Source organism: Patiria miniata, unplaced genomic scaffold, assembly GCF_015706575.1.
Source record: "Patiria miniata isolate m_02_andy unplaced genomic scaffold, ASM1570657v1 HiC_scaffold_28, whole genome shotgun sequence".
Lineage (NCBI taxonomy): Eukaryota > Metazoa > Echinodermata > Asteroidea > Valvatida > Asterinidae > Patiria > Patiria miniata.
Window position 1 is genome coordinate 5,758,209 of NW_024037067.1, and position 14,572 is coordinate 5,772,780.

The following is a 14,572-nucleotide window of genomic DNA, read 5'->3' on the forward strand; positions in this document are numbered from 1 at the left end:
AGCTTTGAAGCTTATAACTTTGGTTTGAATTATGGCCACACATGAGGTCTTGGTAAATGTTGTTGTGGAATCTCATAGAGCCTTTATTGATACTATTGTTGGAGCACTGAAAGGTATCCGTTGTCCAGTGCCTCAGCAAATTCAAGATTTGAAATGTGATCAATCAAGTTGGGAAAGAGACCCACCTGTTACAGAAAGGGCAAAGTGTAGCCCATATGGCCCAGCAATTATATCTGATTGTGACATAGATGTAGATCACTTTAGTTCAAGTGACCATGATAGTCTGTTACCACTACTCGAAAGTCAAAAAATACTTGATCGAGTTAGTAAACATTTTGGTTTTACAGCAGCAACAAATTAATGAGCAGTTAGATGATCTGCAATCCAATATAAATATTCTGCTTGAACTTAGGGCAGAGGAAAAAGCAGGGAACCCACTGGATGAGCCTGCGTATTACCCTCTTGATGAGGTAAATGATTCCAGTACTTTGAACAAACCTCATGACGATGAAAATTCTGATTTCAATGATGAGAGTGAGTGCTCATCTGATGAGGATTTAATTTTGGTCGTTGTTCCAAATGTTGATGAGGTTGAAAACAAACCTCCTGTAATCAGTTCGATTAAGGGAGCGAGTCAAATTGGATCTTACATAGCTCATAGGCCAAGTTGCACCTGTACACTACCTGTAGTTGGAACACACATGTTCACCCAAAGTCCAGAGGAGTTTGGATTGAGGCCCTCTGAACGTCGTACGAGACTTTGGGGTTGCTGGCCAAATGCAATTACCTAATTATTTATCATTGATTCTGCTTGACGATCAAGTTAAGTAATGGGTCCTGGTACTCCTATTATAGGACATGGTTTGACCAGCCTATCACCCTGTAGCTTGCTACTTGTTAACGTTTTATAGTTACTGTAACAAAGTTGTTGGTTTACAAAATATTTTGATAGTGTGCTAGCTATATTGCTATGCAAACGTTTTCCAATATCTTATTAGAAGCATTTTGTTTTCTTATACTGTGTAAAAGTTGAAGAGCGAGTTTGAATTGTTCTGAAATCTGTTTAACACAGTTTGTATTATTGAAAGTACAACATTGTAACTTCTTTTTGACACCAGTTTTCTTTAAACACTGTATTCTATACAGAAAACAAGATCATACCTTTACTACAGCTTGAAGTTTAAGCTTGTAACATTAAAGTAAAGACGGATGTGTATATACATGTACCTTTAAAAAAAAATTGTGTATTTTCCACTTTTAATGAGAGAACGAAGAAAGATTTTCTATAGCTTTTCATTTAAGTTTACTTTTGATTGCAAATGTGATCACAAGAGCTGGTCCAAGTTAGAGCAAGGATGCTGCATGAGTATCTCAAACTCAAACGTTCAGATTGTTGAAGATATCTATTACCCCCATTGCTTGTTTTAAAGGTTATTGATTGTAATTAATCTAAACTGATGTGCATATCTCATTGGGTCATTATGATGCTTATGTACGTGCCATTCGGGTCGCATGGCATAAAAGCAGGGAAGTTGTGGGAGTCCCGATATAATAGGACACCGCCATTGTGTATGGTGTGTTTGTCGTGAGAGCTTTTTCTCTATGGCACCGCGATTGCGTGCGGAGGGACTTTCCCTCAATGAGAAATAATTTTGCGGAGAGCTCAAGTGGGCGATCGGTGAGAAATTCGGACACATGTAGGAGAATGCTGTACGCTAATGTCAGGAACTCAGGAATGACAACCCTGCTTCCTGAAATGAGACAGAATGGTACAATTTCGGGGGACTAAAGTTCCAGGAATACAGAATGTACAGGCCACTCTATGTACATGCATTGAGACATCCTAACATTTGGGACTGACTGACCCTGGGGGTTTTGTTTTGGGGGGTTTTCTATTCCTACCTCCATGATATGACCAAGCATCCGATTGGTAATAAACCGTAGTGATCGAGAAGTGATTGATTGATGTCCAGCTTTCATCCGTGTTTAATCAAGGACGGACCCAAGCCCTAGAATTATAGTAGGGTAGACCACCACATTTATAACAAAACTGTCAAAATAACAAAAAGGAAAAGTCCGGCCCTTGGTTCAAATACAAAGTCATGTACATGTGGGTTTTTACGCACGTTTACGTGGTCACCGTGAAAAGTCGATTTAAACAAAATCATATAGAGCAAATTAATTTATGAAAAACTAGAAAACACTCAGAGAGCGCCGCCAAAACACGTAAAGGTCGCCCCTCGGAGGTATGCATGTGTGTGTTGTCATCAGTATCTCTGGGGGCCACCATTTTAGCACTAATGGTCGCCCTAGAGGTATGCACGTTGTTTTGTCATGAGTACATTTTTACGTGAATCATACAGGGGTATCTACACTGCAAAAACTGTAGTGTTAATTTAACACCGTTCGGTATCCATATAGGACAACACCAGTAAAATTTAACACCAGATGGTCCTATATAGATACCAATGGTGTAAATTTAACACTGCAGTTTTTGCAGTGTAGTTTATTCAGAGGCGCATGTTATGTCATGGCTGCCACTACAGCCATGATGCAGATAATATTGAGGGAAATACATCTTTCTATTAAAAAGATTGCTTTGTTATTTGGTTCACTGACTTATGATAAATTCATGGCAATAAACAAAACTAGAGAAAATACACAAACCCACTCGTTGTGGAAACGATTACTCAAAACTACCGTTATATTCAATTGAAATTTCGTCTAGCCTATTGGTCGTAATATACAAGACGAGAATATTTAATATCGAGAGAAATTGTCAAATAATTTCCTACGGCTTTTAAAAGGTCAGCAGGCGGATTTTTTTTTAATGAGGGGGTGTTACTAGAGTCAAAAACCCACTCAAAACTAAGGCTTGGTCCACCTTGTAGCCTTCCAATGTTGTCTTTTAGAACAGAACTGTCAAAATAAAGATGTCTGGCCCACGGTTCAAATCCATGTACATGTACATGCATTGTATGCGCGTTTCAGGGTGACCGTAAGGACATGGCCAAATTCTGCTAAATGAACTTCAAAATCTGTCACATATCAAAAATCTGCCAAATTCCCCAGAATTACTCGAAATACGCTATAAACACTTAAAATCACATGCCGATTTGTAGCATTGCCTTTATTCAGGTTCAAATTACAGTATAATCTATAGTCACATAAAGATGTTATGAAATCGCGTAAATTTCAGGCAAACTGCGGTTGTGTCATGACGCCAGTCCGCGCTTCCCATACGCAGTGAACCTCAGCACCTAGACCAGCCAACTTGTCCATTACGCAAGGGTTTGTTTGAAGAGATTGAAGCTTTTTTAAACAAATGTACATTTTTTTCAAAATTGCTATGTTTTTCTGTCAAATAACCATTTTTGCAGAATTCTACCAGAAATCTGCCAAAAAAATCCATTCTGTCAAATTTTCTGTCAAACTGGTTTTTTTTTTTAAAACGTCTAGATTTCTAACACTGTTATTTCGGTTGTGTAAAAATATTACACAACTTGTGTAAAATATTACAAAACTTGTTCAATTGTTTTCACAACTGGTTGCTAGGTTCATATAGTACACAGCCGAAATAACAGGATGGCGACCGTGATCGTATACACTTTTAAGTTCAATGAAGTTCAATCGACTTCATTATGAAGGGCTTCACTATAAAAAGAGACGCAACAATACAAAGCTATTTTCGCTCAAATCGTGCAGAATAATGGCCAGTGAAAATGAAAGAAGTAGGTAGGTAAAAGTTAGCCTAAGGCAAGAGTGAGTTGGATCAGTAACGCCGGCTTGCGCTTTGGGCATACATTTTGTACTTCTTGGCATTGTTATGGGAGTAGCCAATCAGGTAGAGCTTAGATTCGGAATACTGGGCAATAGCTGTGGTTTATACCTAGAGAGCTAGTAGTCTGTTGAGTCACCTCTGAAGCGAGCAATGCGCCTGAAGAGAGCTCTACTGCGCTAGTAAGTCGTGCTTTGCATTCAACATGGTTTTCATATAAAACGCAGTGGTTGTATAGACGTAGCTCTATGGTTGTATAATGCTGTAACACTGTTCAAGGCATTATGGCCATGTTCCTTTGATGTTCGTTTTCAAAAGTGACACCACTCAAAATCCACAGAAGAATATTCATACCCTCAACTGTTGAAGTTTCAGCTCAGGAAAACAGTGAAAACAACTTTTGATCAAGGCGAAACATTTTGTCCAGGTTGTTTGATTCACTTCAATCTTTTTGCTCTGACAGATTGTGGTTGTTCCAACTGTGACCACTGTAACCGCGATGTCGTCGGGGCCGGGGACGTCTCGTTCGGCACAGTAAGTTATACCGTTAGACACCTGTCGCGGGCAAAGTGGGAAGCCGCGCAAAGTTGGAATTCCCACTTTGTCCGGCTGGGCAATGAACATCTTCACCCCTTAAAAATTCATTAAAAGTCCATTTCCCCGTGAAAAGATCTTTAAGAGATGTTTCACGGACATTTACATGGGGCTTATATAGGACTAATCCTGTAATAAGGGTATTTTCACGGTTTTTTAAATGACCCGTGCCACTGAGGATTATCATTGGTTATACATAACGGTACACTGGGTGGGTCTATCTCCATGGGTAATCAAAGGACCTTCTTAAGGGTGTTTTCACGGACTCCTAATCTGGCTTAATGTGGTGGTCTACCCTACTATAATTCTAGGGCTGGGGTCCGTCCTTGATTAAACACGGATGGAAGCTGGACACCAATCAATCACTTCTCGATCACTACGGTTTATTACCAATCAGATGCTTGGTCATATCATGGAGGTAGGAATAGAAAACCCCCAAAACAAAACCCCCAGGGTCAGTCAGTTCCAAATGTTAGGATGTCTCAATGCATGTACATGGAGTGGTGTACATTCTGTATTCCTGGAACTTTAGTCCCCCGAAATTGTACCATTCTGTCTCATTTCAGGAAGCAGGGTTGTCATTCTTGAGTTCCTGACATTAGCGTACAGCATTCTCCTACATGTGTCCGAATTTCTCATCGCCCAGTTTACGCGAAAGTATTGCTCATTGATGGAAAGTCCCTCCGCACGCAATAGTGCGCGCTGTCATAGAGAAAACCCTCTCACGACAAACACACCACACGCAACGGCGGTGTCCTATAATATCGGGACTCCCACATTAATATGTTGAAAAATCCGTGAAAATTTAGTTAACAGTAATTTCAAGGGAAAATGGCTCTTTAACGAATTTTTAAGGAATGAAGATGTTCATGAATTCCAATACTGCCCGGCATAGTAGGAATTCATCCAAAACTTACTTATTGACAATTGTACAAAGTTTTCATCGTACTTTGAGGATTGCCATGCGAACATTTGTGTCCATGCCCAACAGCCCAACTGCCCATTGTTAATATTCCTTCATTGCACTGCATACTACTGAACCTGGTCAAAGTGTGAATTTGTGTCTATTTAGATGTGATTGCTATAGATAAGGGGTTTTGAAATTACTTGGTAATATTCCCACACTGCGCTAGTACCGAACCTGCATGGGAAAAGAGGGAATTCCGGGCAATTTCGATTAAAACGGACATAATTTTTCGACTGATCTGAAGTTACTTGTATCCAACAACTGCACATAATTATTTTTGGATTAGCAAAGTTCAACGAGGATAAGACCCTTGAAAAACATGTGAAGAGATGATTCTTCCTGGAACAAATGGATCTTAATCATGCCATTTAAAATAAAAATGTGAACTCCCCAAGCACCGCGGGAACGGGGGTGCTGTGGGTGCTGCAGCACCCCCAACTTGTTGGATAGGGGTGCTGGAATATACTACAGCCCCCTCCCCCTCCCCATACTGCCGGGCAAAAATGTGTTCCAGCCAGCAGTGTTCTACCATGATGAAATTGCGCCGCTACGCCGTACAAATTTGCTTGCTCTAAATAATAATTTTCTCAGCCCTTCCGTTTTGTATGTTTTTAGCATTGCCGCAGCTTAGCGCGGTCGCTTCGAACGTCTAGCATTAACACTGTAAAATATACAGAGGAGGTGTTTTTTTTAATCTTCAGGCAGTGCAGAATCGGTATTTCTTAAAAATCATGACATGTCCATGATATTATGAACTTGCGCAATGTTGTGGCGCCAGCAGTACATGGAGTAATGGTGCTCGACCCACAAGCAATAACCTCAGCCATGAAAATGGTGGCAAAGTTGTTTATGCTTGCCAGGAATAATTGTAGAGGCACTGTTTCATTCTATTTTACCGTAATAGTGAGGTACATTAGTAACAAAAATGCTAAGGATCGTTACACAGTGGACAAAAGCACCATTTTTTTACCAAAGCATCTCCATGGTATACCTTTTCGAAAAAAAGACGGACGCAAAAAATTGGATGATGGAAAGGGCATGTATGACGTCATTATGACCTCATCAGCTAATTATTACATGAAAAAATATAAATTAATAATAATCTTCAGAACTGCAAGCATCTTAACAACAAATTTGGTATCAAATTAAAGGGGACAACAAGATCTTTCATTTGAGTGGTATGTCATTGGGATGGAATATAGTTGAGGGTGATTTCGTGGGTCAAAAAACCTTTTTGGTCAAAAGACCTGTTTTTTCCGGCTAAAATCATGGATTTTGGGTAGTCACTTTGACACCTTGTTTTAACATGCAAACAGTATGTGGTATTGTGAGATGTTGTTTTTCAGTCAGAGAGAAAGGCTCAAATTATATGATTAAAGGGGTTTTGTAATTGATTATTAGTATCTTAAATGTTTAAACTTGTTCCAAAGATAAGCGGAAAAGTGAGGTACCTTAGTGATAAAATCGCGACACGGGTGGACAAAAGCACCATTTTCACACCAAAGCATCTCCATTGTTTACCTTTTCGAAAAAAAGGTAGGATGCAAAAAATTGGATGATGGGAAGGGCCATTTATGACATCATTATGACGTCATCGGCTAATTATTACACACTTATACATTAAAATTGAGATATTAGTTAGGAATAATTAAGCCATGGATCGTTTTTTTTACATTTAATATACGTTTCTGAGATCAAGGAAATCAGTGTAGTTGCCAATCTTTGAAAGATTTAAATACAAATAGTTTAATAAAATGAGGGATGTTTCCTAATTTAATGTATTAAATTAAACATGTATGTACATGTACATTTGACCCTCGCTCCTATCCCCTGTTGTGATCAATGATTTGTTAAAATGCAATGTCTTACGTCATGATTATCCCATAAATGATTACCTCAGGAATGATGCCACGAGGCATTATTTTCCACAAAAGTTTCTACTGTCACTTCGGCTCCGTATTCTTCATCAACTGGCAATGCATTTATTGCCTAAACCCTTCAACGTTAGCCAGGAATTGAGCATATACTTCTCCGGCGTTACAATTTAATCCTTTTTGTGGACAACGTAGTTTTTCTGGTGTAGTTTGCATGCAAATAATACAAGCAGTCCAAAACAGTTCACATAAGCAATAAAAAGGTAGAATGTTCAAACCAATTATACGTTCCAATGTTGCAAAATAATACCTTTTGTGGAAGTTTGTAAACTTGCAAAGGTATATTTTGCGCAAGATGAATTATATCTACAATTTCTACAAAGAATTCTGTTCATTTTTACCAAAATCTCTAATAATTAATAAACAAGACTACAGATGAAGCTTTTTTAAGATTATTTATTTGCACGATCTCAGTCGCAATCCAGCTTTGTGGAAAATAACAAGAAAGGATAAACTACTCACACAGTGGACCTTCAGAAATGCTCTGCTCGTGTCACGCAGAAGATGATGTCTGATGGATACTTTAATAGGATAGACGGTCCATCAACGACAAGGATGGTGCATTTAATCGAGAAACACACTTGTGCTTGTGCATCATGGATAATTGTTTGTCTTTTTCACGTCCCAAACTAAAAACCTTTACAAACTGCAGGACATGACTTGCTGCACTGGTTACAGCCCGATAGTACGAAGGTTCTTTAGTCCGAAGGGTCATTGGTCCAAAGGTTCGTTAGTCCGAAGGTTCAATAGTCCGAAGGTTCGATAATCCTAAGGTTCGATAGTCCGAAGGTCTCATTAGTCCGAAAATAGAATACGGTTAATTAATCCGAAGGTTCGATAGTCCGAATAGACGATAGGGTTCGATAGTCCGAATTGAGAAAAAGGTTCGATAGCCCGAATTGAGAATAAGGTTCGATTGTCCGAATGGGCAATACGGTTCGTCAGTATGACTCTTCGGACTATCGGACCTTACTGTTGATTCGGACTATCGGACCTTATTGTTGATTCGGACTATCGGACCTTACTGTTGATTCGGACTATCGGACCCACATAGAGTCTTTTCGGACTATCGAACCTTATTGTCAATTCGGACTATCGAACCTTAGGACTATTGAACCTTATTTTCAAGCCCGCTGGAACAAACTTTTGCCAGGGGGTGCTGGAATTTCTAAAGGACGGACAAAATTAATGCGAACGCGGAGCGCAAACCCCCTTACGGCGTGGCTTAAAGGGCCCCTAAAAGTTTTGGAATATGGATGCTCTGTGGTGCAATATGAGGCGATTCCTGGCCACTTTAATATGACTTTTTTAGCAAACGTTTTTTGAGATTATAAAGACAATTTATTTCACTTTTTTGTTTAGAATATACTGTTGCTCTTATAACGTTTCTACTGTACTGAAAAGTCGAAAACCCTGTATTTTTATCTCCATTCTTTGTTTCATTTAATTCTGGAAAAAAGAATTGTATCATTATGCATGACATCGCATGTAAATATTATTGTTGCTAGGCTGCTTTCTTACATTTAGTAAATTCCGTCGTGTATGTTTTGTTTTATTTTACGAGCCCTAACGGCGTGGGGCCACAGGGCCAGGGGCCTGCTTTAAGGCCCCTGAAAATGTTGGATTCTGTATGCACTGTGACGAAATATACTGAAGTATATATACTTAAACTTATAAAACCCGAAAGGATGTTTTTTGGTTGAAGTTAAAACAAAATGGTTCCACTGGAAGCGGGTGAATTTCTGTTCATAAAAAAAATATTCACATAGGCCTAAACGATGTAGCTCTTGATATATTTGCAGTGTTATTTGTTTGTTACAGGGAATGGCAAATATAAAAGACTAACAGAACAAATGCAGTTTTATGTTTATGATCGGTAGGTGGCAAGTTTGCGGCTAGGCAATGATTTATCGGTCTACTGAGTTTTTATGAGAAAAAACTTGCAGAGGGTAACACATTAATAGCTTTTTTTTTTATTAAAACCTAACTACACTGGAACTACTTTCAATGGAAGCCCGTCCCACTCCTATTAGGTTGGGATGTGTGTGAACCTTGCTATTTGTTAATATTGAATACAGAATGCTAGCAACGTCAATGAAACTTTTAAATGAAAAGAAACACCTTCAGGGGAAAGGTATGAACTTTGCCCCTATTGAAAGATCGAATGAAAAAAATCGGGGCAAGCATAATCAACTTTGCCACCATTGTCATGGCCGAGGTTTATTTCGGGTCAAAGCTTCCATCAAGGCGGAAATATCATAGACAAGTCATGATTTTAGATTCATTGAAAGAAACAGGTGCGGCGGAACCGGGGGGGGGGGGCATTTGCCCCCCCCCTGATTTTCCCAAGTGCCCCTTTTGCGGCCATAAATGTGCCCCCTCGACATTAAATGTCACTGATTATATCACTCTCCAATTCCCTTCCCCTCAAAATGTCAAATTAATTACTTGGAATCTCATCACAATGCTTCACTACCTTATTTTGTACAATTAATTACTGTACGAGCTCGGTAGTATATTGTGACGTCATTATTATGTCATAAAGTACCCTTCCTGTCATCCGATTTTTTGCATCCTACCATATTTTTGATCGTAACACATTGGCAAAGCTTTGGTGAAAAAAATGGTTCTTTTAAATACCATGTAACGATCCTTAGCATTTTTGTTACTATAATGTAGCTTGCTATAAGATGCCTCACTTTTCCGCTTATCTTTGGAACAAGTTTAAACATATTTATGATACTAATAATCAATTACAAAAACTCTTTTGGCATAGAATTTGAACTTTTCTCTCGAACTTAAAAACAACATCTCACAATACCACATACTGTTTGCATGTTAAAACAAAGTGTCAATGTGACTACCCAAAATCCATGATTTTATCCTAAAAAAACATGTCTTTTGACCAAAAAAGTTTTTTTTGACCCACAGAATCACCCTTAACCATATTCCATCCCCATGCCATACCACTCAAATGAAAGAGCTTGCTGTCCCCTTTAATTTGATACTACATTTGTTGTTGTAATGCTTGTAGTTCTGAAGATTATTATCAATTTATATTTTTTTCATGTAATAATTAGCTTATGGCGTCATAATGACGTCATACATGCCCTTCCCATCATCCAATTTTGTGCGTCCTTTTTTTTCAAAAAGGTATACCATGGAGATGCTTTGATGAAAAAATTGTGCTTTTGTCCACTGTGTCACGATTTTATCACTAAGGTACCTCACTATAAGGACGGCGTTAGCACAGTGGCGGTTGTAGGGGGGGGGGGGGCTTTACCCAATTTTTTGTCTAACCCCCCCCCCCCTAAAAAAAATTCCATATGTGTCCGGAGAAAATAACCGGTCTACATTTCAGCACGCCTCCTTTAAAAACATCCTACTAGACCCCCAAAAATATTGGCCCTAGAACTGCGCCTGCATTAGCAACTTGCGCTTGACACCAGTTGAATTATGCCATGATGGATGCTTGACCCAAAGTCAATAAACTCGGCCATGACAATGGTGGCAAAGTTGTTTATGCTTGCCAGGAATTGTATTGGCACTTTTTCATTCTATTTTACAATAAGGACGACATTAGCAACTTGCGCGCGGCGCCACACTGTTATTTCGGTTGTGTAAAAATCAAACGGTTGTGTACTATATGAACCTAGCAACCCGTTGTGTAAACTGTTGTTACACAACACAAAATGGCCCCTGAACCAGCATTGATCCAGCCCCGTGGAAGGCAATGATTGGCCAAATTTACACCATTCATACGGTACGGCAGCTTGTAACAATACAGCACTGCACATGCGCGCGCTCAACCACCTTTGCGTGAGAGTGACGCGCGCGTACACAACACAGTTGCTATGGGTGCGCGCGCGTAAGGAAGTTTTAAAACGACATCGTACAGCGGCAGTGCACTATACTGAGGATGTTTACGACGAAAGCGTAGATCTACGATTTATTTTCTTTAAACACTTCACCCATCGACATAATTTCCTAAACCAATCATCTTTGTAATTCTGGACACAAGGAATGTGTAAAAGAAATTTCAGCTTCCTCCATCAGGTAAAAATATGAAAACATTGTAATTTGTTTCGCTACGGTAGCAGAAGTCCAAACCCTGGACGTCGTCAAGGGCGGATCCGGGGGGGGGGGGGGGCAAAGGGGGCCATGCCCCCCCCCCCCCAAAAAAAAAAACGAGACCAATTTTTAATTTTTTTATGTGACATCGCAATAAAGGCAGGCAATGAGTACGCCACCATCTTTTCCTCAAAAAAACATTGGTTAAAGTGGTCAGAAATTGCCTCAGATCGCACCACAGAGCATCTAGAATCCAAAAAATTTTCGGGGCCCTTAAGCGGGCCCCGAACCCCACGCCGTAATTTTTTTTGACCCACTTTTTGGGGGGCCAAATTATTTTTTGGCCCCCCCCCAAAAAAATTGTGTTCTGGATCCGCCCTTGGACGTCGTACGCGTACGCATTGAAGACGTTGTCCGGCGCAGCCTGGGCCCGGCTCACGGTGGTGTATATAACAACGCTTATAGAAGAGGCAGGGTACCTATATAAGTTAAAAAATGGCCCATGAACATGAACACCAAAAAGTCTGGAAATATCGCCGAAAGTAAGTCACAAAATTGGAGCATTTCAACTGTTTATTTCGTTAAAAAGGTATTTATTAATGGGAATAACAGTGTGAGGATCCGGTCTTCACTGCGTGATAATGACTGGGTCATTATCACGCAGTGAGGACCGGCTCCTCACACTGTTATTCCTTATTTAATAACAAATAACAAGGTTCATGCTGCGGTTACACACACATCCCCAACATAATAGGAGTGGAACCGGCTTTTATTGAAACTAGACATGCTTATACCAATTGCAGTGTAGTTTCGTTTTAATAAAAAAGTTATTCATGCTTTACCCTCTACAATTTTTTCTCATAAAAACTAGACCGATAAAATAACACGGCAAATATAATTGGAGCTACATGTACATCGTTTGTTGTTTGATAAGTTTTAGTATACGTTTGTTTTACACTGATGACGTCATCAGTTAAAAAGTCCAATATTGATTTAGTTCAGACAGGATAAACGTTTGTCATACAGTGAAAATATGGACATTAAAATGAAGATACTTACATCTTTTGTAAGGCTTCGGGTTGACCCCAATCCTTTTAAAGCTCAGTGATATGATCGGCGCTAGTCAGAAGCATGCTTTGTGATTTATTTAATTCGCTAATATAAAAAAAGTGTGTTTATTAAAAAAAATTGTTAGGAAAAAAAAACATTTGAGAGTGACCAGGGGGCGACTATGTACATTTTTGAGATCTAAACAAAATAAAAGAGGACTACTTTCTTTATTGAAACATTAGCATTGACATTTCCGTGGGTGATGGTAGCGATGAACCGGAAAAACGGCACTCACCTACGCTGAGGAAACTGAATGGCATCAAGCGCATCCCGTCTAAAGTGAAGTCTCGGATAACTGCTGCTGGACACTGGAGATCAGAACCGTAAGACTCGCCCCACCTCACCTACCCTCCCCTCCCCACCCCTCCCCCTCCCAACCTCTCCCTCCCATCCTCTCGTACCAACTGTACCAACCAGCCCCCCCCCCCGGAATTTTTTTTGAATTTCAGCTGATCACATGTATAGCATACTACGTACATGTATACATACAGGGTGCCCCCCCCCCCCCAAAAAAAAAAACCCTCAAGCAACTCCCTTTTTCACAACGAAAACAATTCTTCAAATTGGAAAAAAAATATTTATTGAGTAAATGGCCAATTAAAAAAAAAGTGGCGCTTTTATTTTTCATATTTTCCACGGCCTGAATAATCACTTGTTTCTTATTGTTTTTATTTTATAATCTTTCTTTATTGTTTCTTGTTTCTTTTTAATTTTTTTGCAAAAATTACAATGGTCATTTCTCTTTATGGAAAAGGACCATTTTGTTTAACAAGATGTTTGCTGTTCTGCTCTGCCCTCTACTAATGGTTGCCTCTTTCCCTGTTGCAAGTTTTGGCCCTCGTTCTCATTGCGGCAGTCACCTTGGACAAAATGAAAAAGCGGCACTTTTTTGAATTGGCCATAACTCAATCAATATTTTTCCAATTGGAAGGAAGATTTATTTATTCATTGTTGAAAAGCTAACGAAATAAACTTGTCAAAAATTTATCGAGATTTCTGATGTATTTTTTTGAAAGCTGAGAAAAAGGGGGCGGCTTCAGGGTTTGGTTTCTTGGGGGACACCCAGTATATTGGATCAACCTGCCACCTAAGATTTTGACTTTCATCTCTGACTTTCATCTCTGAAGCAGTCTTTTATTAAATATAAGTGCTCTCATGTTTCTTTAACAGTAATACTAATTTTGTCAATATGGTTGCAAATTGTACCCCTGTCAGTCAGGAAGAACGTGAAATGAATGGGGCTTCCAACAGTGCGGAGGTTCCTGAGAAGGAAGTTCCCACAGTTCTCGTCAAATTCGAAGGTTTGGAAGAGAATGTGGATGACAAAAAGGTAAGTTAACTATTGTAAAAGCTTGTTGCCTTTAACATCACAATGGTGGAAATGAAAAAAAAAATCACTTTCAGCCTTGGATACGAATACAGAATTAGATATTTTGGTTAATTAAATGGGGGAATTCTTAGGGCTCATTGATATCGTCAAAAGGATAGGAGGTCCAACATGGGTCGTACAAGTGCCGAGCATTTACTGGGAATGTTTGTAAAGTATTTGTGTCAGTCTCGCCGATTGTTGGGCCAATGGGAATGAACAAAGGCATGAATTGAGGGTGCGATCGGCGGCGCAATCATTATTTAAAGAAATGCGAATGTTGGGAATTCTCGTGAGCCATCGTGTCCCGGAGGATTGGGCATTAGCCTACTCAAGGGTTTGTTTAATAAAGAGATTGAAGCTTTTTTAAACAAATGTACATTTTTTTTCAAAATTGCTATGTTTTTCTGTCAAATAACCATTTTTGCAGAATTCTACCAGAAATCTGCCAAAAAAAACCATTCTGTCAAAATTTTCTGTCAAACTGGTTTTTTTTTTAATAGCCGAAAATCGGCTAAAACGGTCACCCTGGCACTTCTAGATTTCTAAGGGTGCCGACCGTGATCGTATACACTCTCAGTTCTAAAAAGTTCAATCAACTTCATTATGAAGGGCTTCAGCACTTTAAAAAGAGACGCAACAATACAAAGCTGTTTTCGCTCAAATCGTGCAGAATAATGGCTCAAAATCGAAAGACAAAATAATGTTCAAACCTAACCTGTTGAATTTTCACAGCTCAGTGGATATTACAA